This window comes from Amblyomma americanum, chromosome 1 (genome assembly GCF_052857255.1).
Source record: "Amblyomma americanum isolate KBUSLIRL-KWMA chromosome 1, ASM5285725v1, whole genome shotgun sequence".
NCBI lineage: Eukaryota > Metazoa > Arthropoda > Arachnida > Ixodida > Ixodidae > Amblyomma > Amblyomma americanum.
The window spans coordinates 72758676-72784053 of record NC_135497.1 but is presented as its reverse complement, the minus strand read 5'-3'; positions in this window follow the sequence as shown (position 1 = coordinate 72784053).

Below are 25378 nucleotides of genomic sequence, written 5' to 3'. Positions count from 1 at the left end.
GTCGCTCAGCCAGGTTTCAGTGAGTAGCACGACTTCCACTTCAATATCAGTAATGCAACCTTCAAGTCTGTCTCGTTTAGGGATAACGCTCCGGATATTGGTGAACGCAATATTCACGTCGAGGTATAGTGATGGACGCTGTGTAATTACGGGTGAAAGTACTTGTTGTTTGGCGCGTCATGTATCGCTTAGTTGGGTGTTTGCGGAGGGTAGTCTTGCGTTTTTGCGGACGGTAGCTGCTGAGTTTGGGCTTTCCAGAACGCTATCAGTATCAGCGTTATAATAATAACATTTGCTGCCTACGTAAAGCTTGTCAAATGCAAGCTTAAAGGCCTGTTTTTTTTGGTCTAACGAACTCAAGCAGCTTTGAACGTGCTTGGCGCGTAGGAAATTCAGTCTTCTCTTATGGCGTAGTTAGTACCTTTAAGTTTCCGCCCATGGGAAAGAATGTTCTCTTTTTGTGTAAATTTTACGATTAAGGGGGGCTTTTTGCCGTCGGAGTGACTTCCAATACGGTGGGCACGTTCGATGCTACTCCGGTCTAGTTGAACGTCAAGGTGATCTGCGCAAAGTTGAACAATTTTGTTTTCTGATTCGGTCCGTGATTCGGTGTTTGTGTCGTCAAGGCCCAAGAAAAGCAAGTTGTTGCGGCGCATACGGTTTTTGGTGTCGATGTTAGCAGCTTTTAAGACTGCGATCTCGCGTTGTATGTGGTCTGTCTCTTTAGGCGTTTTGTCGGTATTCGGTGAGTGTTCTGGTGATTCAAGATTCGCTAGACGGTTGCTTAAAGCGGCTGTTTGTTTTTCGTGCGAGACTTGAGTCACACCGAGGTTAGCTATTTCTAAGCGGAGTGCTGCAAAACTTTCTTCTAGTCGGTGATTGCGGGCCTCAATAGGTGATGGTTCTTTAGGCGTGCCAGGGCCAGGGTTGAGTTCGACGTCACCAGATAGTAGCAGCATGATTTGTGACAGGTAATTGAAAGCTAGAATATCAGTGAGCATGCGAAAAACATCGCGCCACTTCGAGTCGTAGAGGCACGACACCGTCACCAAAAAACGGTTGCTACTGCGGTATTGTTTGCAATGGTTCAGATAACTAACCTGAAACATCAGGAGTGCGGTGAGCATTGTGCGGCGACCGGTGTCGTGCCCCGAGTGGACCGGGTGGTTTTGCTGGTTAAGTAGGGTAGCGTTGAGTCCCGTGGTTGATGACGTAACCGATAGGGATGGTTGCCAGATGGGGACGGCGATTATTGTCGAGAATGGTACGTCTCGAGCGTGGAATGGGCGGCATTTGGTCCCAAATTCCGGGCGGCTGCGGTGTGATCATCGGAGGGCAGGAGATCAAGGCGGCACCACGTACAAGCAGGTGGCCAGTGCGACAGCACCTAAAACATCAGGAGTGCGGTGAGCATTGTGCGGCGACCGGTATCGTGCCCCTGAGTCTTTCCTCCTATAAAGAGGCCTCGCATCCTGAGAAACAACCCTGCACGACGTTGTTCTGGGGTACTCACAATGATGATATTTTGCGCTACATTGGTGCAAATTGTGTCTTCAGCTGGCTTCCATTTTCGGTATACCTGCCGCTGCAATAATGGCCGACATGATGAACGAAGCATCCGTTCTGGCTATATTGAGTCCGCCACGTGGTCTCACAATAATCTTGATGTCGTCTTTCGGCATTATCGATGGCACACGTCCTGCCTTCGTGACTGCTGCCGCGACTCTTCTGGCATAATTAACATGATCTCGCTATCTAGGTTGATGGTTAGTTGAAGAGGACTCACCAACTTTCGAACCGACGTCGACTTGCTTGGCTCACTTGTCTGAGTTCGTCCACCCCACCGTATCATTGAAAATAAGATCTTCGCCTTGGGCTACAACACTCATTCTTCCTTCATGGCTGCCAAGTTGCAACTCCAAAATCTTGCTTTCCGTCATTCATTGGCATACTAATCTCCATCGCTGTGTCCATCTGGGTCTTGATGCTCGTTGAATAGGCCTAACGGCTTGGCCCGGCTACCGGGGCCGGACCGCCCAGAGCCGTACCCGTGCTAAGCCTACTGGTAGGCTTAGCGAAAACCACACGTGAATCGAGAGGAAATTGTCCGCAAAATGAGGAAATTACATACCACTTGGGCAAATCTGGACTCAGTCGGTATCGGATACCGTTCAGCAGGCACTGGTAACCACGAAAACGTGCTACTCAATAGTTAGCACTGCGAAAACTATCATAATAGTAGAAGCAGATGAGAGACACGTCCGCTCCCTTCGACGACCGCAGCGCCACACCTTGCAAAGCACGATCAATGACATAGACAGGCCGCGGGCAGAACGACCAATCCAAAAATTAATATGCAGAAAATTAAAGTATGTTCGAGAGTCTCTTAAGGAAACATCAGTTTACAATTGGCAGCGAGGATCTGGAAGTGGTAAGGGAACACGTCTACTTAGGGCAGGTATAGTGACCACCGATCCCGGATCAGGAGAGGGAAATAACTAGAAGAATAAGAATGGGGTGGAGCGCATTTCGCCGGTTCTCTCAGATCATGATTGGCAGTTTACCGATATCCCACAAGAGAGAAGTCTACAACAGCCGTATCTTACCAGTACTCACCTATGGGGCTGAAGAGTGAAGGCTAACGAAAAGGGACGAGCTTAAAGTCAGGACAACGAAGCGAGTTACGGAAAGGAAAATGGTAGGTGTATACCCTTAAGGGACAAAAAGTATGGTGGGGCAGCCAGAAAAAGATTGTAAACCAATATGCCCCTGCCTGTGCCACCAAGTATAACAGGCTTACCCTTAAGGGACAGGAAGAGGGCAGAGTTGGTCAGAGAATAAACGCGGGTTAATAACATCCTAGTCGAAATCAAGAGGAAGAAATGGACTTGGGCATGGCATGTAATGGGAAGGCAAGATAACCGCTGGTCCTTAAGACTAACGGAGTGGATACCAAGAGAAGGCATGCGTAGCAGGGGGCGGCAGAAGGTTAGGTGGGCGGATGAGACCGAAAAGTTCGCGGGGATAGGGTGGCCGCAGCTGGCACATAAAAGAAACCCACTCACCGATTTCGTCGCTGTGTATCTGGCGACGCGTGTCGCTCGGGAAGAGCAACACGGGACGCACTAGCCCCTCCGGTGGCAGCAGCTGCCATCTTAAAGCAGTGGCGCATCGCTTAGCAGCTACACCACTGCGCCATGAGTTGTATGAGGACGCCTAGTAATCTATGAACGCAAAGTATACGAGAATGGGCCATACCGCATATATGGGCATCAACCAATTAACGCTATCCCTTCATACCCTTCAGGCGGAGATTAAGCGTCCCGTCCAGTTTTAGTGCACGAGCACTAAGGCCCGCACTCACCGATTTCGCCTATCTTTGTCTGAAGCCTGCTTGACCTTGATAACCGAGCCTCGAACCGAAACCGAAGTGATTGCGCATCTAATTCGCATTTGGCCTTACCGCGCTTAATCGTCCGCCATTTTTTTTTACCTGATTGCTTTGACTCCTCAGCCTTCTGCTTCAGCTCAGTGTTGCGTCCAACTGATTACCGAGGCTGACGTTAGCAGGGCTCTACGAGACCTAAAGTGGTCCTTTTCCTGGCTTTGGCTCTTATAACAGCATTAAAAAAAATCTATCACTTCTGCTACGCTTCCCAGTCTGTGGAAAAGAGCGCGTATAGCTCTCGATTTCAAATCTGCAGGCGCAAGAACAAATGCAGCAAGCTACAGACCTTTTCCCCTCCTTTGCGCTGCCAGCAAACTCTTGGGATCCGTGCTGCACGCAGTCCTGTCCGTTGCAGTAAAAAGCACACTGCTCTCTCAACAACGTGGTTTCTAGCCTGGCCGGTCTACTATACCAACAACGTTGCATGCTTTATGCTGAAAGCCTCCGAGGCACAGCTTGAAAGGGGCCAACTCGACGCCATGCACTGCGACCTGAGCTACGCGTTCGATACTGTCAACCACCCACTGCTAATACAGAAGCTGTCCTTGATGGGGTTGGCGATGCATGAGTGTTTTGTCCACTTCCTAAGGAGCTGCCTTGAAGAACGCGTTTGTTACGCCAGCGTTAATGGACAGAAATCCTCCTTCAGTTACTTCGCAACCTCAGCGGCTTGTTCTTAGACCCCTCCTCTTTTTTTTTATTGTAGCAGGAGCTACACGAGGCTACCAGTCGAGCATTTCGCGGTACATGGGAGAAGAAAGTTGTGCGCATGCGCCGTTACCATGGCAACCGAAGAGGAGCAAAGTGCGGCGTGCGCTTCGCCGTCGCCGCGGCCGCACGCCCGCTCCACCGTGAAAGCCGAGAGTGACGTGACGCGGATGAGCAGTTGTGCGCATGCGCCGATACCATGGTAACCAGAGAGACCCCACAGCTGCGCCGCGTTCTTCGTCGCCACCTCGCCACACGCCGCTCTATCACCCGAACCCCGCGTCGCATGCGCAGGATTGCGCATAAAAGCCGGAGATGCAGTGGGCGTCTGTATCACGTTTGACATGCATGCAGAGAAGGAGAGTCCAGCCGCTGCTAAACGGCGGTATAGACGAGAGATGATTAACTCTTCCGATCCTGGGGTTGTCGTCTGGCAGTTCGCTTGAACCAAATAAGAACGCTGGATGGTTTCGTTTGGTTTATGGGGGTTTAACGTCCCAAAGCGACTCAGGCTATGAGAGACGCCGTAGTGAAGGGCTCCGGAAATTTCGACCACCTGGGGTTCTTTAACGTGCACTGACATCGCACAGTACACGGGCCTCTAGAATTTCGCCTCCATCGAAATTCGACCGCCGCGGCCGGGATCGAACCCGCGTCTTTCGGGCCGGCAGCCGAGCGCCGTAACCACTCAGCCACCGCGGCGGCTATAAGAACGCTGGAGTCTGTGTGTACGTGAAACAAGGTATCACCGCTGTCAGACATCTCCCTTCGATCGCAGTGAATAATGGTGAAGCCTGCTGTGTTCGCCTTCTGAAAAGCGGCATTATCATCCAAGGAGTCTACGTGGCACCGGGAACATCAGTCAAGCAGACGATTGATGTGGTTGCCACATGTATACCAGCCTACGGCACGGTTTCACAGTCGTGTGTGACTTTGGGCGATTTCAACAGAAAACAGGGCTCTCATAGTCAGTGTATGAAAGAAAAGTTTCACTTTAACTTAGCTTCGGACCCTCACGTCCAGACTACACAATGGGGAACTACTGTAGAGCTTGTATACTAAAGAGACTCTACCAAATCGAAATACTGTATCGACAGAATTGAGACCGCTGCAAGCTACTTTGCAGATCATCGGGAAGTCTCCGTCTCTGTCAAGCAAAATGAATAAAAGATGTGTATACCCAATGTCTCTCATTGCTTAACATAGAGTGACCACAACAAGCTCAGCCAGGGAAACGTGCCTCTCGCTACGTATACCCTTGCATAGCTGAGCTAAGCCACTGCCGATTTTTTTTGTTAATGTCATCGCATCTGCAATAACTCACTCCTCCTTTCTTCAAGACATCAAGGTATTTAAAGTGATTACCAGTCTTAGTGACTCTACTCACCTTAAGAACGACATAAACGCCCTCGGCAAATGGTGCACAAAAGAGAAACTTTTTTGAACACCGCAAAAACGAAAGTTTTGTCATACACCCATAAAAATGATTTCATTTCGTTTCCATAAACAGTTTTTAATGCATATTAACCTCGTGCGTCTGAAATTATGGGCCTCGGGTAATTTTGATTGCACTCTTCCTTTTAGTAATTATCTTCGGTCTGTAAAGCAACGAGCTCTTCGCCGACTGGGTTTGTTTGTCGTGCATCAAAGGACTCCAGGCGTTCTAGTTCCTTCTTGAGATTGCACAGGGCCATCTGCCATACTCTTATTGATTATGCGGCAGTTATTCGCACCGGGACGTGCTGATCGGGCGATAATGTTACAAGGAACTTTGCGTCGATTGTACCATCTCCGCCATCGCCTTCTAGTCATTTTCCTTCCCTGGGTGTCAGACGCGCGCAGGTCAACCTCATCACTTTGTTTAAAATTATGCATCGCTCTACAACTCGTCCAGACCTGCTGGCTGAAATATGCCCTAGAACACAGCCTAAAGCCACCAGAAAATTCCCATTCTCCATACGTCAACATCATGCAACAGACACTGTCCATCCTTCAGACTACAACGCACATATATCCTGTGCTTTAATGACCTCGACCTATATTTCAGCACTCACTGTATTCTTTCCGGACTAAAGTTGTAAACGCGCTTCTGACTCGACTGCCTTCATTCATTGCACAGCGTCTGTACCTGCTCATCTTATTCGGAGATGTTGGTTGCATTTCTTCCTTCATTCTTCTTCGAAATTTTTTTTGTTCGCTCCTGCTCTGACTGTTTTTGTCGCTCCTCGTGGATCACGTTTACTTCGCCGCTCCTTTGCTTTACCTTTTTTTTTTATATCGCTATCATTCCTTTGTCTTAATTTTTTGCCCCATTATTGTGATCTGCGATTTAGGGCTCCCATTCCTCTGAAGTAACTTTCATCATGCGTTTATCCTGTTCGTTATTTGTATTCTAACACAGTAGTGCATTGTAAAACAGGGCATGCTGATAGCGATCGACCAACCAGTTGTAGATGTCCCAGATCGGACCTCTTTATACACCACAGTAGAAATGGTTCAGGCCGACCGCGTGGATGGAATTCAGTGCGGAGTGCCCCACGAAGATTTTACTAAGGTGGTGTTTATGGGACCAGAAACAACGGATGACGCCTTGGAACACCCACGGTACCACACGAATGTGGATTTTGTGGTAACGCGTCGTTGGTGCAAATCTGGCAGGACTTGATTTCGAGCCACGCACTGATTGAGCCTGAGATACGAGAACTTCGCGACTGCCAGAAATTTATTCAAGCTCTTGAAGGACTCAGGACTGAGTGCAAAGTTGTGAACTATCAGTGTGTGCCCTGTGTACACTGCAAGTATTGGCCAACGGACATGTGGGAAAGTGTTCATCTCCCTTTTCTCTCTACCCTTTCTATCTCTCCCTCCGTACCCCTTCCCACGTGTAGGGTAGCATACCGGCCTTCTCTCGTCAAGACAATGACGGAGAAGGCCGACCTGCCCCTGGTTGACGTCAGAGCTTTAAATGCGATTTAGCTGTATCGCAACCCTAAAGCAGCTCGTCGGCAGCAGGCTTCCGTCGGGGCGCACATGACCACGCTGAAGAGCTAGGAAAGCAACTTCGAAGCTGCTTTGAATAAGCAGACGCGCAATCCTCAGTTATTGAAGAAATAAACGCCGATTTTGTGTACCTTTGCATTTCTGGCTGTAACATGAGAAGTCCACTTACTACGAGCTTCGGATACAACGAACTGAATTCCCACAAACGTCAGGTTCGTTATAAGTGGGCTCGACTTATATGTATTTCTTCAATAGCTTTTTCACCTCCTAAAGTGCTCAAGCACAAAGGCGCTCACAGTTCCTGGGCACTTAAAACCTAACAGTGTGTGATTTATTGATAATATCGCATAATTATAATATGAATAACCGTTTTCGATTCTCTTCATGGTGCTCCGACAGCAATGACAGATGCTTTCACTATGCACTTTGTAAGATCATCCCAAAATGCTCTTTCACCGCCCGCAAACCTCAGCCGTTAATGCAGACACTGCTATTACCGTCAGACCCGCGGCGGTGGCTCAGTTGTTAGGGCGCTCTGCTACTGATCCGGAGTGCCCAGGTTCGAAACTCGACAGCGGCGGCCGCGTCTCGACGGAGGCGAAACGACAAGGCGCCCATGTGCTGTGCGATGTCAGTGCACGTTAAAGATCCCCAGGTGGTCGAAATTATTCCGGAGCCCTCCACTACGGCACCTATTTCTTCCTTTCTTATTTCACTCCCTCCTTTATCCCTTCCCTTACGACGCGGTTCAGGTGTCCAACGATATATGAGACAGATACTGCGCCATTCCTTTCCCCAAAAACAAATGTTCAGTTTTTTCGCAGCGTGCTGCAGAGGTTTGTCACGTGATCATTGGTGAGCGCGTGCACCACCCGAAGACGAATAATAATAATAATAATAATAATAATAATAATAATAATAATAATAATAATAATAATAATAATAATAATGATAATAATAATAATAATAATTGGTTTTTAGGGAAAGGAAATGGCGCAGTAACTGTGGACACCCGAACCGCGCCGTAAGGGAAGGGATAAAGGAGGGAGCGAAAGAAGAAAGGAAGAAAGAGGTGCCGTAGTGGAAGTCTCCGGAATAATTTCGACCACATGGGGATCTTTAACGTGCACTGACATCGCGCAGCACACGAACGCTAAGAATCGACGTTTAGGAACGAAACGACGCAGGATAGTTGCCTAGCGCGTGGCACGCATTCCTGACCGCTCGCTGCCCTCGCCTCGCAGCTTGGGATAGCGCACGCATTCTTTTCCAACGTTGTAGATAGAGCTCCCAAAAGCTGGTTTTAAAATCCCACACGCCCTCTGAATTGCCGTGACACTATGGGCAAGCAGCAAGATTATTGCGAAGGTATAGCGAACAGTATGAACTAGGTTTTAACCATACCTGGTGCATCGATGTACATCGGAGGCCATAGCATGCTAGTAGCAGCTAGTGACACGACCGAATTCCTTATACTTTGTTGGTACCGACGACTGTTCAACGCCTCAATGCTATACGCCTGAACATAATTGATTGGATGAAATGGCGAGGACTGCCGCTCATTGCATATCCCGATGCAAGCCAATGGCCGGCCGCGTTTGTTCACACTGAAAGCATTTACTGATTGGCGGACACTTTTTGTCCACTCAGTGGTATAGCCCAGTTCCCGTTCTATTTACGTTTTCATGTATTTCGAACAATTGCTTGACTCTGTTATCAGTTGCGGGCATTGTGCTTAATGAGTGGTGACGCAACCACGTTGGTAAGATTCAGAGCAGCAGGAAGCGAGCCGGAGAGTACATGGACGCCTGATGCTTGGTTATCGTTGGGAAAAAGTTGCCGGCGAAAATATTCGCGCCGCTGTTGAGTGCGCCGGTGCGGGCAGGACGCGTTTAATCAGCCCCGTGTCGTTCACTGCTGAATCACGGGTGCAATGCTGCTGCGCGACACTTCCATGCACTCCTTCCGTAGAACCCCATCTCTAAGAAAAACGGCTTCTTAGAGCGCTTTAAAATAGCCACGACCTACTTCTTGGAATTCAGTGACATTTAGTAGCGCACGAAAGACGCACTGAAAGCCAAGCCATAGCTCGATTTCACTGGCGCACATCGCTTAAGCTTAGAGCACCGTTTAAGGAGCACCCTCACCAGTTTAGAACTGCTAGGCAACCTCACTCACTCACTCACTCACTCACTCACTCACTCACTCACTCACTCACTCACTCACTCACTCACCGGGCCGGGTTCACGGCAGAAGTAGTGCTCGCTGCGAACACTGCTTCACGCCGCGCTCACCACAGCGCGATCCCGTCATTAATCCGCGTCGTCGTCCTTCGCTCATTGATCTGCGTACGCGGCGACTTGGCCACTCCGCCGGGGAGCGCGTACGCGGCGGCCGGTGCCATTCAAGGAGAGGGCGCGCTACTCGCTTTCGTCGGCTCCATTGACGGCGTCCGTTGACCGCGCGCGCTGCTCCGCCCTGCGAGGAGGCAAGGTCCGACTGCTGCTGCCGTGTCCAGCGCCGCCGCAGTGACCGGCGGCAGTGACAGAGCACCCTTCAGCAGGCGGAACTCTCGCCGCTATGCGGCCGCCCTCCTGACAGGCCTATTACTCCGGCGGCCCCCGCACACGCTTCGTCAGTGTCAGCGGCCATGGCTTGCGCGCGGTAGTGCATTCGCCGCGGCGGCTTTTCGGTATTCGCGTGCGGAGGCGCTGCTAGAATTACGGGCCGGCCGACCCCGCCGAGGCGGTAATTACAGAGCGAAGATGACGCTCGGGCGGGTTCATATATTAGGACCGCCCATCATTTCGGAGCTCCGGGTCGACCGGTGAGGCCGAAATCTAATGTCGCCCGCACCGCCCGGGTTCCGGGACGCGCGTTACGGCCGGCGTCGGCTCTCGATCGGAACGGCGTCCCTGATGTGAGCCCGGGCCCTAGCTTTAGTACACGGACGCCGCATACCCGTGTGAAAATTGCTACCCCGGTACGAAGGAAGCGGACCAAAACACTGTGTACATTACATATCGGAGCCTGTTTTGAGAACGTGCTGCAGCTAGCACTAAATTCTTCGCTTTAGGCGAATTTAGCGTCCTTCACCTCGCAAATAGGAAACGCATTCTTGGTGTCTACTCTGCAGGTCGACGGCGCTGCGGCTCCTGCCACCTGTCTGCTGCTGTTGAAATCGAAAGCTGAAAGTGCACGGCACTGAAGACTGGACCACTATCACTTCCGCGTGCAGACGGAAGACAGCTGATATGGAAACAGTTTCCAAAGAGAAGATTGAAACAACACGCACGCGTCGCTGTAACACGTCTGTCTGCTGCGGCAGCAGACACACCCAATACCGTGCAGTCTCCCGGAAAGCAGACCTTAGAAGCTTATGCTAAGGGCACTTGGTCATGCAGTAGTTAGCTTGAAATATGTGCAATTAGTGCGTACTGATGCGTACATCAGTGAGTATGCAAATTTTTCAACGTGACCCGATAGAAACCACTTTCTACTCTAAAAGCAGTTCAACTGACTGCCATGAGCAGTGGGTGCTCGATGCCAGCGCCGCCGTTGAGGATGGACGCACCTTCAGCAGCGCCGCTCTATTGAATCACATGGGATCAGCTGCGCTAGCGTTCGTAACAGCGCCGTTCATGCTCTCGGTGTGCTTCAGAGTGCTTTGACTTGAGCAGCCTTTTTCATCAGTGTCGCACTGAGCATCTTTTCACTCATAATAGCTATACTAACATTCGAGGGTTGGAGAAGTAATTATGCGACTTAATTTAAGGCCCCGAGTGGTCGAGGAAGAACATCAAGTGTACCGTACGTTGGCTTTAAAAATGCGCTATTATTTTAAAGATCCGTTGCCCAGCAGACGCTTCCTCTTCATGTGAGTGGAAGAAATCGTTTTCTTTCTTTCCTTATCTTTTCTTTTTCTTTTTTTTTTAAATCCTACGCTTCGATGACAGTCGCACGTCGTCAGCCGGTCGCGCACTGCGGTTGTTTTCGCTTTCGTCGTGCGGGCTGTTTCTGTTTGTTCGCCTCGAAAAGTCTAATGTCTACCTGTCTACTTTTTAATCCTTCACAGTGTAACTGCGAGTTGCTAGCCTGTTTATTGCTCACAGGGGAGCAATTAAATCTGTTTACAGGCGGGCGCTGCTACTTAAAAATGCTGCCACCGTATGCCAACGTTGCAACTCCGCCTGCGTTTTCTTTCTCTAGGCCCACGAAAACTGATCGCCCCTTGTTGGCGATAGAATAAATGATACCGGAAGTTTTTCACTCGTTTCATTTTTCTGACTGGGGCGCGAACCCCGCGTATCGTTGCGTGCTCTCACATGCAGACTTAGATTGCGCCATGGACATTCGCAGCGGTTGCACTGCTCCGAATCATCAGTTTGTGAAACTCATTTCTACATATATTTTTCATTTTATTTATTTTATTGAAGCCCACCTGTAAACCATTCGTATAAACCTGAACAAAAATGAAGTTGAGGTGAATTAATAACTGCCGTAATTATTTTCTTAAGATTTTAATTTCGAAATAAAAGTAATCGACCTTGAAAACTCATGCTTTTTGAAAAAGAGCCGACAAGAAATGGTTTAGCTTAAAAAAACTCCAATTTTCAACGATGCCTATGCGTGCAATTCCTATTTCTCCTGCAGAATTGAGTGGCGATGGGTTAGGCTTTTGGAAAAACAACTGCTACCTAAAAACTGAGCTTCGTTACTGCTCCAGCTCCAATACTTCTCCGAGTCCCGAGGGAAGCGAAAACAACGCAGGCCTTTACACTTTGACCCGGAACATACTGGAACGCAACAACCCGTCATCACGCCTACGTGGAATTCACAAGCTCGTCAGTCATGCGGTCGAACACTGTCAAACAATAGAGCCACCAGCGACTCATCCGTAGCCACTGTGCCTCGAACAACGCAAACTCAGCGGCTTGCAACGACCAATTTCAACCACTCCGACCTCCCGCTCTGATTCAAAATAGTGTCGCAGCCAAAAAGGGGCGGTGTGGAGGCGGTCAAAGGAGTGTCACCACCCTGAACGGCAGCGCTGGCATCGAGGCACCCTAAGCGACATCAGCGCCCCGCGGACGGCGTGACTGTTGTGTGCACGCGGCGACATTGGCGACTCTCTTCGGCTGGGCAACGTCGCTCCGTACGGACTGTTCGGCACGCGCTCCGCTCTTCGCCAGCGGGGCGAGGAGGTGACGGGGAGAACGTGCTCCCGCATCTCGTCCCGTCCTGCCTCGGAGTATCCCCTGCCCTAGCGTGGGTGACCATTCGCTCGTAACCTTGCTGGTGAGTCAGACGACTTCTATTCCTTGGCGTGTCTAGTTTCTAGCTGGCGTTATTGTTTAGTAGCAATAGATGCCTGTTTGTGTCAGCCAATGTGTCGTTCCTGTGTTCCCTTCAGAGCAAGGCCCGCCGTGGTCGGCGTGCGTTCGGTTTCGTACGCGATCACGGGGTAGGGTCGGGGTGGTTTTGAACGGTGTCAGCCGCTTTTAAGCGAGAACATATTTATTCTTCCCGATTAAAACACCCCAATGGTTAGGAAAACTATCTAGATACTTCTCAACAAGCAAATTGAATACATTGGCAGCCAGATTCTTAGTACCCCCCGGGAGGTTGTCGTCAAAGTAGACCACTCTATCAGCCCGCTGGTACTTGTGCTAAAGAATTCTTTGGTACAGAAATTTTTGACAGCAGGGAATAAGTGAACACGACGTGAGGAAGCTTCTGCCTAGGCCAAAAAGTGCCAAAGAAGAGAGGTTGGTTCGTTGTAAATATGGATTTAGCCAACCTAGGAACAGGCTCCAAAGACCACAACAACGTCCACACAGTGAGAAGCTGAAACCCCGAATTTATATCAGGTATCCGTGCCTCCAAGTACAGCACAGCATTAGCCACTGATTTAAGCAGACCTAAGCACAAGCGTAGAGCACCTCACTCCATAACAAACAGTGGTTCAAGCTTGTACCTTGGGCACCCAGAAAGCATAACCGAGATGAATTCAAGTATTAGCCGCGCATAGGCCTTATGGAGAAAGAACAGTGTCCCGACGCATACCGAATTTTTTGTTGCTGATCCTCTCCAAACCGCCAAGGGCACGCTCACCATAAAGCACAATGCTTCTAATTTGGGTCCGCCAGTCTAAATGCGGGTCATATATTATGCCCGAGTATTTAATAAAATCAACTTGCGGGATTAGGATAGAGTGATATGCGACAAAGAAATGTAAAGAAAATATGCTTGTTGAAAAAGAAGGACGGCACACTTATCATATAATACGCCTTCAGAACGGACCCCTACGTTCCACCTCTTTTCCCTGTTCCATCTTCGTCTACCTGTTTCGAACAGAAGCGGGCCCCCTTCATCAAGTACCAACCAGTGCTGTCACAAAAGTGTCAGCATTTAGACATGCATATTTTCAGGTGCACGTAAACATATGTAGGATTCTCGTGTTGGAAGATTTAGCATAACCACGTGGCCGGTATGCCGCCGCCGCATGGGTAGGGCAGTGCAAGAACACGGCAACGTGCGAGTCATCTTCGCCGGTTCCATCCGGTTAGGCTAACCCCTCGTAGTCCGCGAGCGGGGGTGTACGTGCTGCTGGTTTTGTCTGTTTTACTTTTTCCAACTCAATGTCACCCCTCACAGGCCCGAAGCCTTGAGCTTCTTTTGTATGTTGGTAAATTTTCTCCCCTGCAAGGTGCCCCCTTGCAGGACCAAAGTTGTTGGGGTCTATGACCCTTCTCTTGAGTGTATCTTAATTTTTCTAACTTCAACATGGCGGCAATGCTGTGCCGAAGGTGCTGAGCCTACGTGATCTTACGTCTGTGTATCGACTACTTTGCATTTTTTTGGACTCCAACACTGTGCGTGAAGCAGTAACCGCTAGTGTCGTGCCCGTTGACAACCGATGGCTTTAAAACAAACCGACACAGCCCCCCCTCCCAACGAGCCCTCCTGGACCCAGCCGCCACCGCACTACGAGACTGCCCGAGGGTTCCAGAAGGCTGACCCCTTCGAGAGGCGCTCTGCCCGAATCGTCACTGTGAGTGGATTGCTTCCGCGCTCGCCGGTCAACTGTATGCCCATTTTTGCAACTTCTCTTCAATTTGACCTTTGCGCATTTTTCTTCTCTAACTGCAGTGGCTGTGTGCAATCTGCATTTAACGCGATAGAATTTAAACTTGACTAAGCAGTTGTAATCGCAAGTGTAGTGTAAACACGTGTAGCAAGTATTGTGTAGTAACCTTCCATGTCTTTAAATGCGCGTAACGGCTTGCATCCGATTCACCTGTGTATATTCTTGAGAATACAATTGTTGTTTTGTGGATTTTTTGCTGACTGTTTTTGTTGCGAAGCTGAACATAAACCGGCTAACGCTGGGCATCAGTCTCCAAACCCTTGCCTCGGTTCGGGAAGGTGCCTCGCCCTCCTTTCGCAGCCGTGAGAAACACTTTGCGCATAAAAACTCAGCAGAGCCTTGTTGTGTAGAAAGGCGCTCCTCACTGCTCACCTGCCTCTATTTTTTTCCACAGCCCACTTCTCCAGGCAGTTGGGACGCAGCCGTCAGGACCAACGGGATCCCGGAATGAGGGACCCCGCCTTGTATTGTAAGGGGCGAGACCCACTACGGGCCTGTCCCCGAGCACCCCTCAAAAAATATGGCCAAATAAATGCATTTCTGGTGAGGGAGTGCGTTGTCGGTTCTGGTCACCGAGCTCAAGCCGCACCCTAGGACTGGTTGTGAAATTCCATCGACACGCGGAGTTTTTTTTTAGTCCGGTGGAGAATTGCGCGGCACCGGACTTTGCCACCTTGGTGCAGTATTTCGCCACAACCTTCTATGATCAAATCAATTAACTCTCGGCCCTCAGTCCTCAGTGGCTGCGGCGCAACTGGCCAAGGCGGCGGTCAGACCTGCGACGCAGCGGAGGGTGCTAAGAATCCCTGGTTTCGGACAGGCCGCAAATAAAATCTGAACCTGGCTACGTTCAATGCTAGAACCTACCTAGTGAGGCTAGCCCAGCAGTGCTGTTCGATAAACTAGCAGGCATTAAATGGGATGTCATAGCGGTTAGAGAAGTCAAGAGGACAGGTGAGGCGTATACACTACTAAAGCAGGGGCACATACTGTGCTATCACGGATTAGCGGATAGACAAGAACTACGCGTGGGATTCCTCATTAATAAGGATATAGCTGGCAACGTAGAGGAGTTCAATCGTATTAACGAGAAAATGGCAGCTGTCATAATTAGGGTCAATAGGAGGTAGAAAATGAAGCTGGCGTAGGCCTACGAGCCATATCAAGCTATGATGACCACAGCGTTGAAAGCTTCTTTGAAGACGTGAAATCGGCAAGGAACAAAGTAAAATCACAGTACACTGTACTGATGGGCGACATCAATGCGCAGGTGGGCGAGAAGCAGGCTGCTGACCAGGCGGTAGGCGACTATGGGATGGGTTCTAGGAATAGCAAGGGAGAGTTGTTAGTAGAATTCGCAGATATAGATAATTTACGGATCACGAATATCTTCTTCCGCAAACGAGAGAACAAGAAGTGGACCTGGAAGAGCCCCCTCGGTGGAACCAATGATAAATCGACTTCATACTATCCGCACAACCTGGCATCGTTCAGGATGTGGACGTCTGCGGAAAGGTGCGCTGAAGCGACCACAGAATGGTAAGGTCTCGAATTAGCTTAGACTTGCGGAGGGAACGAAAGAAGCTAGTAAAGAAGAAGTCCATTAACGAGTTAGCGATACGATGGAGAATAGAGGAATTCAGGATATCGCTTCAGCTTTAACTGAGAAAGATGACCTTAATAATGTTCATACAATGAACGATAATCTGAGAGCCATCGTTATGGAATGTGCAGTAGAAGTAGGCGGTAGGACTGTTCAACAGGATACCGGCAAGCTATCTCAGGAGACGAAATATCTGACTAAGAAACGCCAAAGCATGAGGGCGTCTAACCCTATACAGACAGGATAGAGCTAGCAGAACTATTGCAATTAATAAATAAGTGCAAGGTAGCCGACGTAAGGAGGTTTAATATGGAGAGGATCGAGCATGCTCTAAAAAAACAGAGATAGCCTGAAAGCGGTGAAGAGGAAATTAGGCATTGGTAAAAATCAGATATATGCGTTAAACCACAAGGAGGGCAATGTCATTAGCAATATGGATAAGGTAGTTAAAGTAGGCGAAGAGTTCTACTCAAATCTATACAGTAGTGAGTGTAGTCAGAGCGTTAACGAGAGAGACAGTAGCACACAGCAATGCGTCATCTCGCCATTAACGAAAGAAGAAGTAAAGAAAGCCTTAGGAGCAATGCAAAGTGGAAAAGCAGCTGGTGAATATCAGGTAACAGCAGATCTGTTGAAGGGTAGAGGGGAAATTGTGCTAGAAAACTAGCCACCCTGTATACGCAATGCCTTATGACCTCGGCCGTACCAGAAGCTTGGAAGAACGCAAACCATTATTTTAATTCATAAGAAAGGAGACGCCAAAGACTTTAAAAATTACAGACCGATCAGCTTACTGCCCGTTGCCTACAATGTATTTACTAAGGTAATCCCTAATAGAGTCAGGGCAACCTTAGACTTTAATCAACCAAATGATCAGGCAGGCTTTCGTAAAGAATATGAAACAATAGATCATATTCACACTATATAGATCAGGTGATAGAGAAATGCGAAGAATATAACCAACAACTATATATAGCCTTCACTGATTACGAGAAAGCATTCGACTCCGTGGGAACCTCAGCTGTCATGCAGGCATTGCGTAATCTGGGTGTGGAAGAGCCTTATGTGAAAATACTGGAAGATATCTACAGCAACTGCAACCCTACCACAGTCCTCCATGAAGGGAGGAATAAATTTCCAATAAGTAAGGGCGTCAGGCAAGGAGATACGATCTCGCCAATGCTGTTCATGCACCGTCTGTTTACAGGAGGTATTCCGAAGCCTGAAATGGAAACAGTTGGGGATAACAGTTAATGGAGGATACCTTAATAATCTACCATTCGCTGATGACATTGCCTTGCGGAGTCACTTACGAGATGAATTGCAAAGCATGATCAATAATTTAGACAGGCAGAGTAATACGGTGGGTCTAAAAAATTAACAGGCAGAAAACCAAAGTACTGTTCAACAGCCTAGCTAGGGAACAGCAGTTCACAATTGGAAGCGAGGTGCTGGAAGTGGTAAAGGGAATACGTCTACTTTACCACTTCCGGCACCTCGCTTCGAAAAGTGAAGTGCTGTTCCCTTGCTAGGTTGTTGTACATTACTTAGGCCAGGTTGTAACAGCTGATCAGGATCATGAGAGGGGAATAACTAGGACAGGAATGGCGTGGAGCGCATATGACAGGTTCTCTCAGATCATGAATAGCAGGTTACCAATATCCCTCACGAGAAAAGTGAAGAACCGCTGTATCTTGCGGTACTCACCTACGGTGCCGAATCGTGGAGGCAAACAAAAAGGGTTCAGCTTAAGTTAAGGACAACGCAGCGAGCCATGGAATTATAAATGGTAGGTGTAACGTTAAGAGACCGGAAGCGGGCAGAGTGGGTGAGGGAACAAACGCGGTTTAATGAATTCCTAGTCGGAATCAAGAGGAAGAAATGAGTTTGGGCAGGGCATGTGATGCGAATGCAAAACAACCGCTGGTCGTTAATGGTAACGGAGTGGATTCCAAGAGCAGGAAAGCATAGCAGGGGGCGGCAGAAGGTTAGGTGGGCGGTTGAAATTAAAGGGACAGTGAGGAGAACTCAATCATTTTTTATTGTTAGTAAAATCTGATATTTCGGCATTTCATGGCTTTGTTGCCACTTGTCCGGGAGCAATACAGGCATTTATTTCAAAGGATTTGGATTCGAAGTTGAAAAAGGTTTTCCCACCCTTCGATTCAAACTCATCGCACTCTTATGACGTCACGGCGTCCTCTTATGACGTCACAGGACAGAGTGACGTGAAACGTGACGTAAACGCAGACTCCGTGATTTCTGGTGGCTAGCGGTGCGATCTAGCAGCAGCCGAAATGAAAGCAGCCGCCGCCGCACGTTGAGCGCATCTGTCGGGGGTCGCTACCGTCGCTTCGTTTCCGTTTGCACCGGCGTCTTGCCAGCGTTACGATGGATCCCGTTCCTGCACCCGCCAACGAAGTTCTCGCAAAAACTCCGGCCTGCATTTCAGCCACCTGAGCCCCACAGAGCGTGCGATGCATTTGAGGGAGCATGATTAGGTTAGGCGCCGGCGGGTCGTTTCCCCTTCCTCAGTGAGCAGCCGTTGCTATTAAAATATCTTAACCCCAGTGCGGGGATTCGCGAGGAGCGAGGACAAGGTCGGCACGTCGCGCCCATCGGAGGCTGGCCGAGGCTTTGGGGACAATGGAATGCAATTCCTTGAAAGGCGTTGTTGCACGGTGTAGCAGGCGGTGTCGAGGAGGTTTCCCACGGTTACAAGGGTCAGGTTATTATTTTTTTTTTGCCACAAAGCCCGGATGGGTGCTCAGGGGCGCTCGCGTTTAAAGTTGGCGGCTTGAAAGTAAAACCGATGCACGACTCTTCAGCCGGTTCCGCGCGTTTCCGGAGGTACGGGTTCCACTGGATCGGGCTCTCTCGCCCACTTGCATGTACCTTCAGACTTGTACTGTGAATGGATTAAATTAGCCGAGGGCTCGAAGAGAACAGCTCCACCCAACTGCCGAAGCTATTGAATGGAGACGCAAACAAACCGGTTAGAGGAAGCGGAGTCACGGTCTCTGAAGGTTCCAAATATCATTTAAAGCTAAAGCTTTGCTGGCCGCGAACTTGCGATTTCACCGTGGCGTGCTCCGAGGAGGTACATGACGCCACAACGCGCGCCTCACCGCGGAGCAGAACTGGTCTGGCCGGGCCGGCGGCGGTTGGCGCACTGGGCGCGAAATAGAGACGTGCTCCGTCTCCGCCAGTGCGGTCAGAGTGCGCCGAAGCCTCCGAACGCGTCGGCGGTCAAGCGCAGTTGCAGTATAGATGGTCTCGCTTTGGCCGACGTGACGTCGCCGTGCAGCACGCGCGCGCGTGTTACGCCGCAGTATAAACGCGCCTTAAAAGAGCCTGCGCTTAACCGCTAACCAACGTATTCATTGGCGGCCTCTATGGGAGCCACTGAAGCCACCCGTACACTCACTGAATAAAAAAAATCATGTGCTGACCCTGCGCTTAACCGCTAACCAGCGTATTCTTTGGCGGCATCTATGGGAGCCACTGAAGCCACCCGCACACTCACTGAGCCGTTTGAGGCGGAGACGCCACCTCTCCGCCACGACGGCTCAAGCATTGACTATGAATAAATGCGCATCTAATGAATGTACTCTTCTGATGCAGAAGTCTCCGCGCTTTCACTACTTATATCCTGGCCTAACAGAGCTAGGTCGTCAGCAATTTTTTCTTAACTGCCTTGCATCTTGTCTCCCGTCCCTAATAAGCGATTTCCGTTAAGTAGTTCGAAGCTGACTGGTACAGCCGGGAACGTTTCGCCGGGCAAGCGTACGAAGACAAAAGTGCTCTTTATACTGCTAACTGCCTTGTACGATCACCGACCATCGTGGCGTCATAGTTTTTCATCGACCACGGCGATCATCTGACCAGCCTTAACAGGCTCCTTCAAAGGTTAACTAGCACTTGAAGCGGCACTTGCAGTTCCTCTGCTGTTAGGCGCCTGTAAATCGAGGCGCGTCAAAAAGAAAACTACGGGGCACGCAAAGCTCATAGACTCGAAGCGCCATAAAAAACCGAAACTCTCCTGGCCGCCTGTGGCGCCACCAAGCATCGATTTTCTTTTCTTCCAACATTCAGGTTCTCTTTGGTCTGTCTTTCTTGTGTGATAAAAGTGCACTATCGGTTTCAAAACAAAACTTACTTCAATATTGAACCGCGCAATATTTATTTGTCAGCCTCAGAGAATCGCGGCTCAATAATAATAATAATAATTGGTTTTGGGGGAAAGGAAATGGCGCAGTATCTGTCTCATATATCGTTGGGCACCTGAACCGCGCCGTAAGGGGAGGGCAAGGGAGGGAGTGAAAGAAGAAGGGAAGAAGAAGGAGGTGTCGTAGTGCAGGGCTCCGGAATAATTTCGACCACCTGGGGATCTTTAACGTGCACTGACATCGCACAGCACACGGGCGCCTTAGCGTTCTTCCTCCATAAAAAGCGGATCAATGGAGTAAGCAAATTTCCTCCAAGATGGCGTCTCTTATTCTATGACGTCATCACGCTTGTACTTGCGAGATTGGCCTGTGGCGGCGATACCTGTATTTTGGTTTTTGCTATTTTCTACCTTACAAGAACTTTGTTTTCAGTAAGAGTGGCGTTTTTGTGATCAGGAGCTGGTATTCTAACAATACAAGCCAAGTTCAATATCGTTACCGTGTTTGCATTACCGTTTACCGGGCCCGGCTAGCGACATCTGCGCATGCGCATCCACTTACCGGTCCCCTAACACTTTACGGAATCTCTTTTAGCGTTGCGGAGAGTTAGCGTTCGCTCGTAAACAAGCATGGCGGCGCCCTGGACGGCCGCTTCGGACCAAATACAGCACCGCCGCCGCGTTCTTAAGAGCCATTTCTCGCGATACATGAAGGCATTCGCTTTTAAAAGCCGCTGAGTCGGCTGTTAGCTGAAGTGTGGTCGGTACGTCTTTATATGCAGAGAAAAAATAAAGTGTAGCATCTCACTTCATAGAAATGATTGCAATGCATTCGTATTCTTTTTTCATTATAAGCTGGGCATCTGCCATCATCATCATACGCTTTAGCCTTACGGTAACTTGTTACGGGAGAGACGGGACGCTAAAACGTCTTCTGGCGTGCGCCGCGCTAACCGGAAAGTGCGGTATCCGGTAACTTCTCCTCAGTAGAGAGTTACAGCCTATCGTTACCGTGTTTACGTTACCGTTTACCGTGTTACCGGACGCCAGATTTTCTGGTTAGCGGCGCACTCCAGAAGACGTTTTAAAGTACCGTCCCTCCCGTAACAAGTTACCGTAAGGCTAAAACGAGTGATGATGATGGCAGATGCCCAGCTTTTAATGACAAAAAAATACGGATGCTTTGAAATCATTTCTATGAAGTGAAATGCAACACTTTAATAATCTTTTTCTCCGCATATGAAGACGTACAGACTACACTTCAGCTAACAGCCGACTCAGCGGCTTTTCAAATGTGCCCGTAAAGCTAGACACCTTTGCCCACCCTGGCCAGTAGACAGTTTCACTACGTAGACCTCAGTAAGCTTGCATTAGATGTTTTTAGCAAGCTTGCGTTGCGAGCGCTGTAAAAAAAGCACAACTACGACACCTGTTTGCCGTGCCGCATCTTGGCTTCTTAATGTTTGGATGTGAACACTGTGGCGCCATCTAGTGGCAGTAAGTTAAAGCGCGTCAACTCCGGGCCGCAGAAACTTTTTATTTCCCGCAATTACTGATGAATATACCAAGCGAATTACCAGTCTTTTTTTTCGAGAAAAAATCATGAAAATATAAAAAAATCTTCAATCGGGCACAAAACTGAATAGCTACAGTGTAGACGCTGCTATTTTGCTATGTACACGACATATAGTCAGGCTTAACTGCTCAAAAATCGGCAAATAATCTCAAAAACATGGCCTAGTTGTTACTCAAACCCCAACTTATGTTAGAGTTTGCAAATTAAAAGCGAATGCCTTCATGTATATTGAAAAATGGCGACGGTGCTGTATTTGGTCCGAAGCGGCCGTGCAGGGCGCCGCCATGTTTGTTTACGAGCGAATGGTAACTTTCCGCAACACTAAAAGAGATTCCGTAAAGTGCTTGCGGACCGGTAAGTGGCGGCGCATGCGCAGACGTCGCTAGCCGGGCCCGGAAAACGGTAGCGTAAACACGGTAACGATATGCTACGACTCTCTAGTGTCAAGGAAAGGAGCATTTGTGAATACGGCGGCAAGCCCCCCACTCACGGATTGCGCCTCTGTCTGAAGCCTGATATATATATATATATATATATATATATATATATATATATATATATATATATATATATATATATATATATATATATATATATATATATATATATACACGACCATGACTTCCGCGTTCGGATCCCACCGGCGTTGTGGTTGTTTTTTCTGGTGCTTTACAATTAATTTCCATTAGGCGCCAGATTAATCGAAGCATTATTCTCCCATTGATTGGCACTACAAATTTTTAAAAATTCTCCTGTGCACCTTGGTTTCGGGGACTGTTGGCTTCCTTCATATGTTTGTCAAACGAGCCCCTGATTTATTCATATATATATATATATATATATATATATATATATATATATATATATATATATATATATATATATATATATATATATATATATATATATATATATATATATATATATATATATGCAGCAAACAACGTACCTCCCCAGGTGCGCCCAGAAAGGATGGAATGTCCTAGTCCCAGTAAAACATTTATCGAACATTTCCAGGACGTAGAGGCAGGACACAGAAACACAAGCAAAAGGGAAGTGCGCCCACTAATGGCCTAGAAACATTTTTAGGAGGGTGTTAAGCAGAAACAAAAACAAATAGCGTTTTGGTCCCAGAAAGGTAACTGGGAGCACGTTTTTGGGGCCAATGCTTTTCAACAAAAAATACAAATCGACTCCTCGCTCCCTTTTCTCTCTCCCTCGCGCCAAAAGCTACGGGGAGAGAAGGTTTTGCTCTTGCACTCGCCGTTTTGAGAGATCAAACAGTTTTGTTCGAACAGCCGAAGGAAGCGCATTTCACCCCACATCTCTCTCGTGGGCCGTCGGCTCCATGCTGCAGGCAGGCAGGCGTCGGCGGTCTGCCTTTTCATCGCACCGCCGGGAGCGGCGGTCACCAACGTGCCAGTCTTCTATAGTGTTTCCAACTTCAGCACGGTGCGGCGGTCCATGCAGGCATCTCCAACTACCAGCAGTCCTCGTTGCGCCGCTGTCTAACAGAGGCGCAGTAATGGCCCCCCATCGCTCGTCCGGCTTCCTCGCTGCGCTCGCCCGGCTTCCTCGCTGGACGGAAGCCATCTTGCGCACACGTATTCGCGCAGCCCCTAGCCGCTCGCGCGCAATCCCAGCGCGCGGCAGCTCTTGCTCTCATCACTGGGCTGTCGTGAACTTCGTAGCTACGGATTCATGGCAGCTTTCCCGCGCACCTCGGCGTGCTCACATAATTCCTTTTGGAACTGATGCAGCGGCGCGCGGCGCATCGCAAGTCTTTTGCGCAGCTTCATGGTCCTACACCATGAAGGCGCTCTTACAGGCGTCGTTCGCGGCAGCGGATTTCAAGGCAATGGGCGACTCCTAGCGCGCACTCTGCATCCGTCAGCGCCTCCGACGACTGTGACGTGTTGTTGGTGCCCATGGCAGCATGGCCGTCCACTGCGGTCATAGGCGGGAGAGATCTTCGGAAGCCCACCAGACTCTTGCGGCGAGTGCCCATGGATTAACCTGCTCCACCTACATTGCCGTCCTGTCGCAGCGGTATAGTTTGTTGTGTTCGCGTCGCTGACTTTCAACCCACCCCCACCGGATTACTTGTGCCTTGATCACCTTGATCTCGCCTCCCGCGCCGTATTGTGCCGCACGCGCGGTCTGCTATACCATGGGTGCGGCGCGCCAGGACTCCTACCTCAAGACGTCCCCCCTTTACATCCGGCTCCAAGCAGTCTTATCTCCACACTTAGTCACAAGAAAATAAAACGGGGGTGTAACGAGGATATAAGGAATATGTTTGAGCGTTCGCTGTGCCGTGAGAAGGCACAGGACGAAAGGCTGCGTTGAATTCAGGTATATAGTTGCAGCATTTTATTTCATCCCCGGGTTTCCGTTCGCAACGTCAAGGTATGTTGGTTTATGCTCGTTTTTTATTTCGCCTCGTAGAATTTTTTTTTTTCCTGTCTTGATAACACGCTCAAACTTAATTACTCTGAGGCTCGTGCGAGAGGCAAAGCCAGAGGGAGGTTTCACCCTGCAGAATATCCGTGACCTGAAACCGCGTATTTGTATCGTACGCCCATATCGTCTTTTCTTTTGGCACCCAGGTTGCTCTTTACATGCGTTTGTTTTGACGTGTTCATATATGCTTTTGTACCCTTTAGAATGTTTGCTTGAGGTGCATCACCTTTCAGCCTGTATTATGTTTTTATTGCTTTATTGTTTCAGATATCTCAGAGCTAGAGAAAAATTTGGCCATTATTATATGCTGGAGGCCGTAGTGCTCCGTATATTGTGTGTTAGATGGTGCATACATATGCGTCTCCTGTTTGTATTCATTTAAATGCAAAGAGCATATCTATTAAACTGAAATTACATCTGTATTGCGCCGTTATTTCCTGTTATATGGGCGGGATCGGGCGACTTTTTGAATTCATATTTCCTTCGTGCGTAAAATTTTGGCACATTTCATGTCCTTGTGGCGGGAGCAGCGCAGCACGAAACAAAGAATAGAGAGGCGGGAATCAACGCACTAACAACCCGATTTTTAATCTACGTTCCATCGAATGTATACATCTTGCTCGTGCAATAAGGAAAGAACAGAAGCATGACAAACGCATAAGATGTACACGTGGTAAAAGATTAGGACAACGCACACAGGTAATCAATTTCGCTGCCATGAAACGCTATCGAAAGTATGCTGACGAATATACGTCGCTCTTTTGTCGATTGCTGAAGGCTTCTTCAATCTCCCTGGTCCGTTGATCAAAATATGACGGGATGACCATTGCGCTGATAAGCTGCGGGGCGCATTCATGCTGACTGCAATGTTTTGCTAATTCACTGCTGATGGCGCCCTTTAGGGATCTTTCGTGCTCTCGAAGCCGTTCATTCAAACAGCGCCCTGTTTGACTAATATAGGTGCGTCCGCATGACAGAGGTATTTTACACACCCTCTTTTCACACATTTTACATATTTTTTCCGGTGCTTTTTCTTTCATTGATTTTTCTTTGCTCGCTGTTGACTTTGGCGCACATGTCTTCTTAATTGGTTGGGTGCTGACATGAGCACTTTTATGCCAGCTCTTGCGCCTACCTTTTTGAGACTGAGGGAAATGTCATTAATGTAAGGAATGACCGCGTACGGCTTCCTTTCTTCTGGTGTGGTAGTGACATATTTTCTGCCTCTAAGTGCTTCCAGAATTCCTTGTGCGACACTGGAT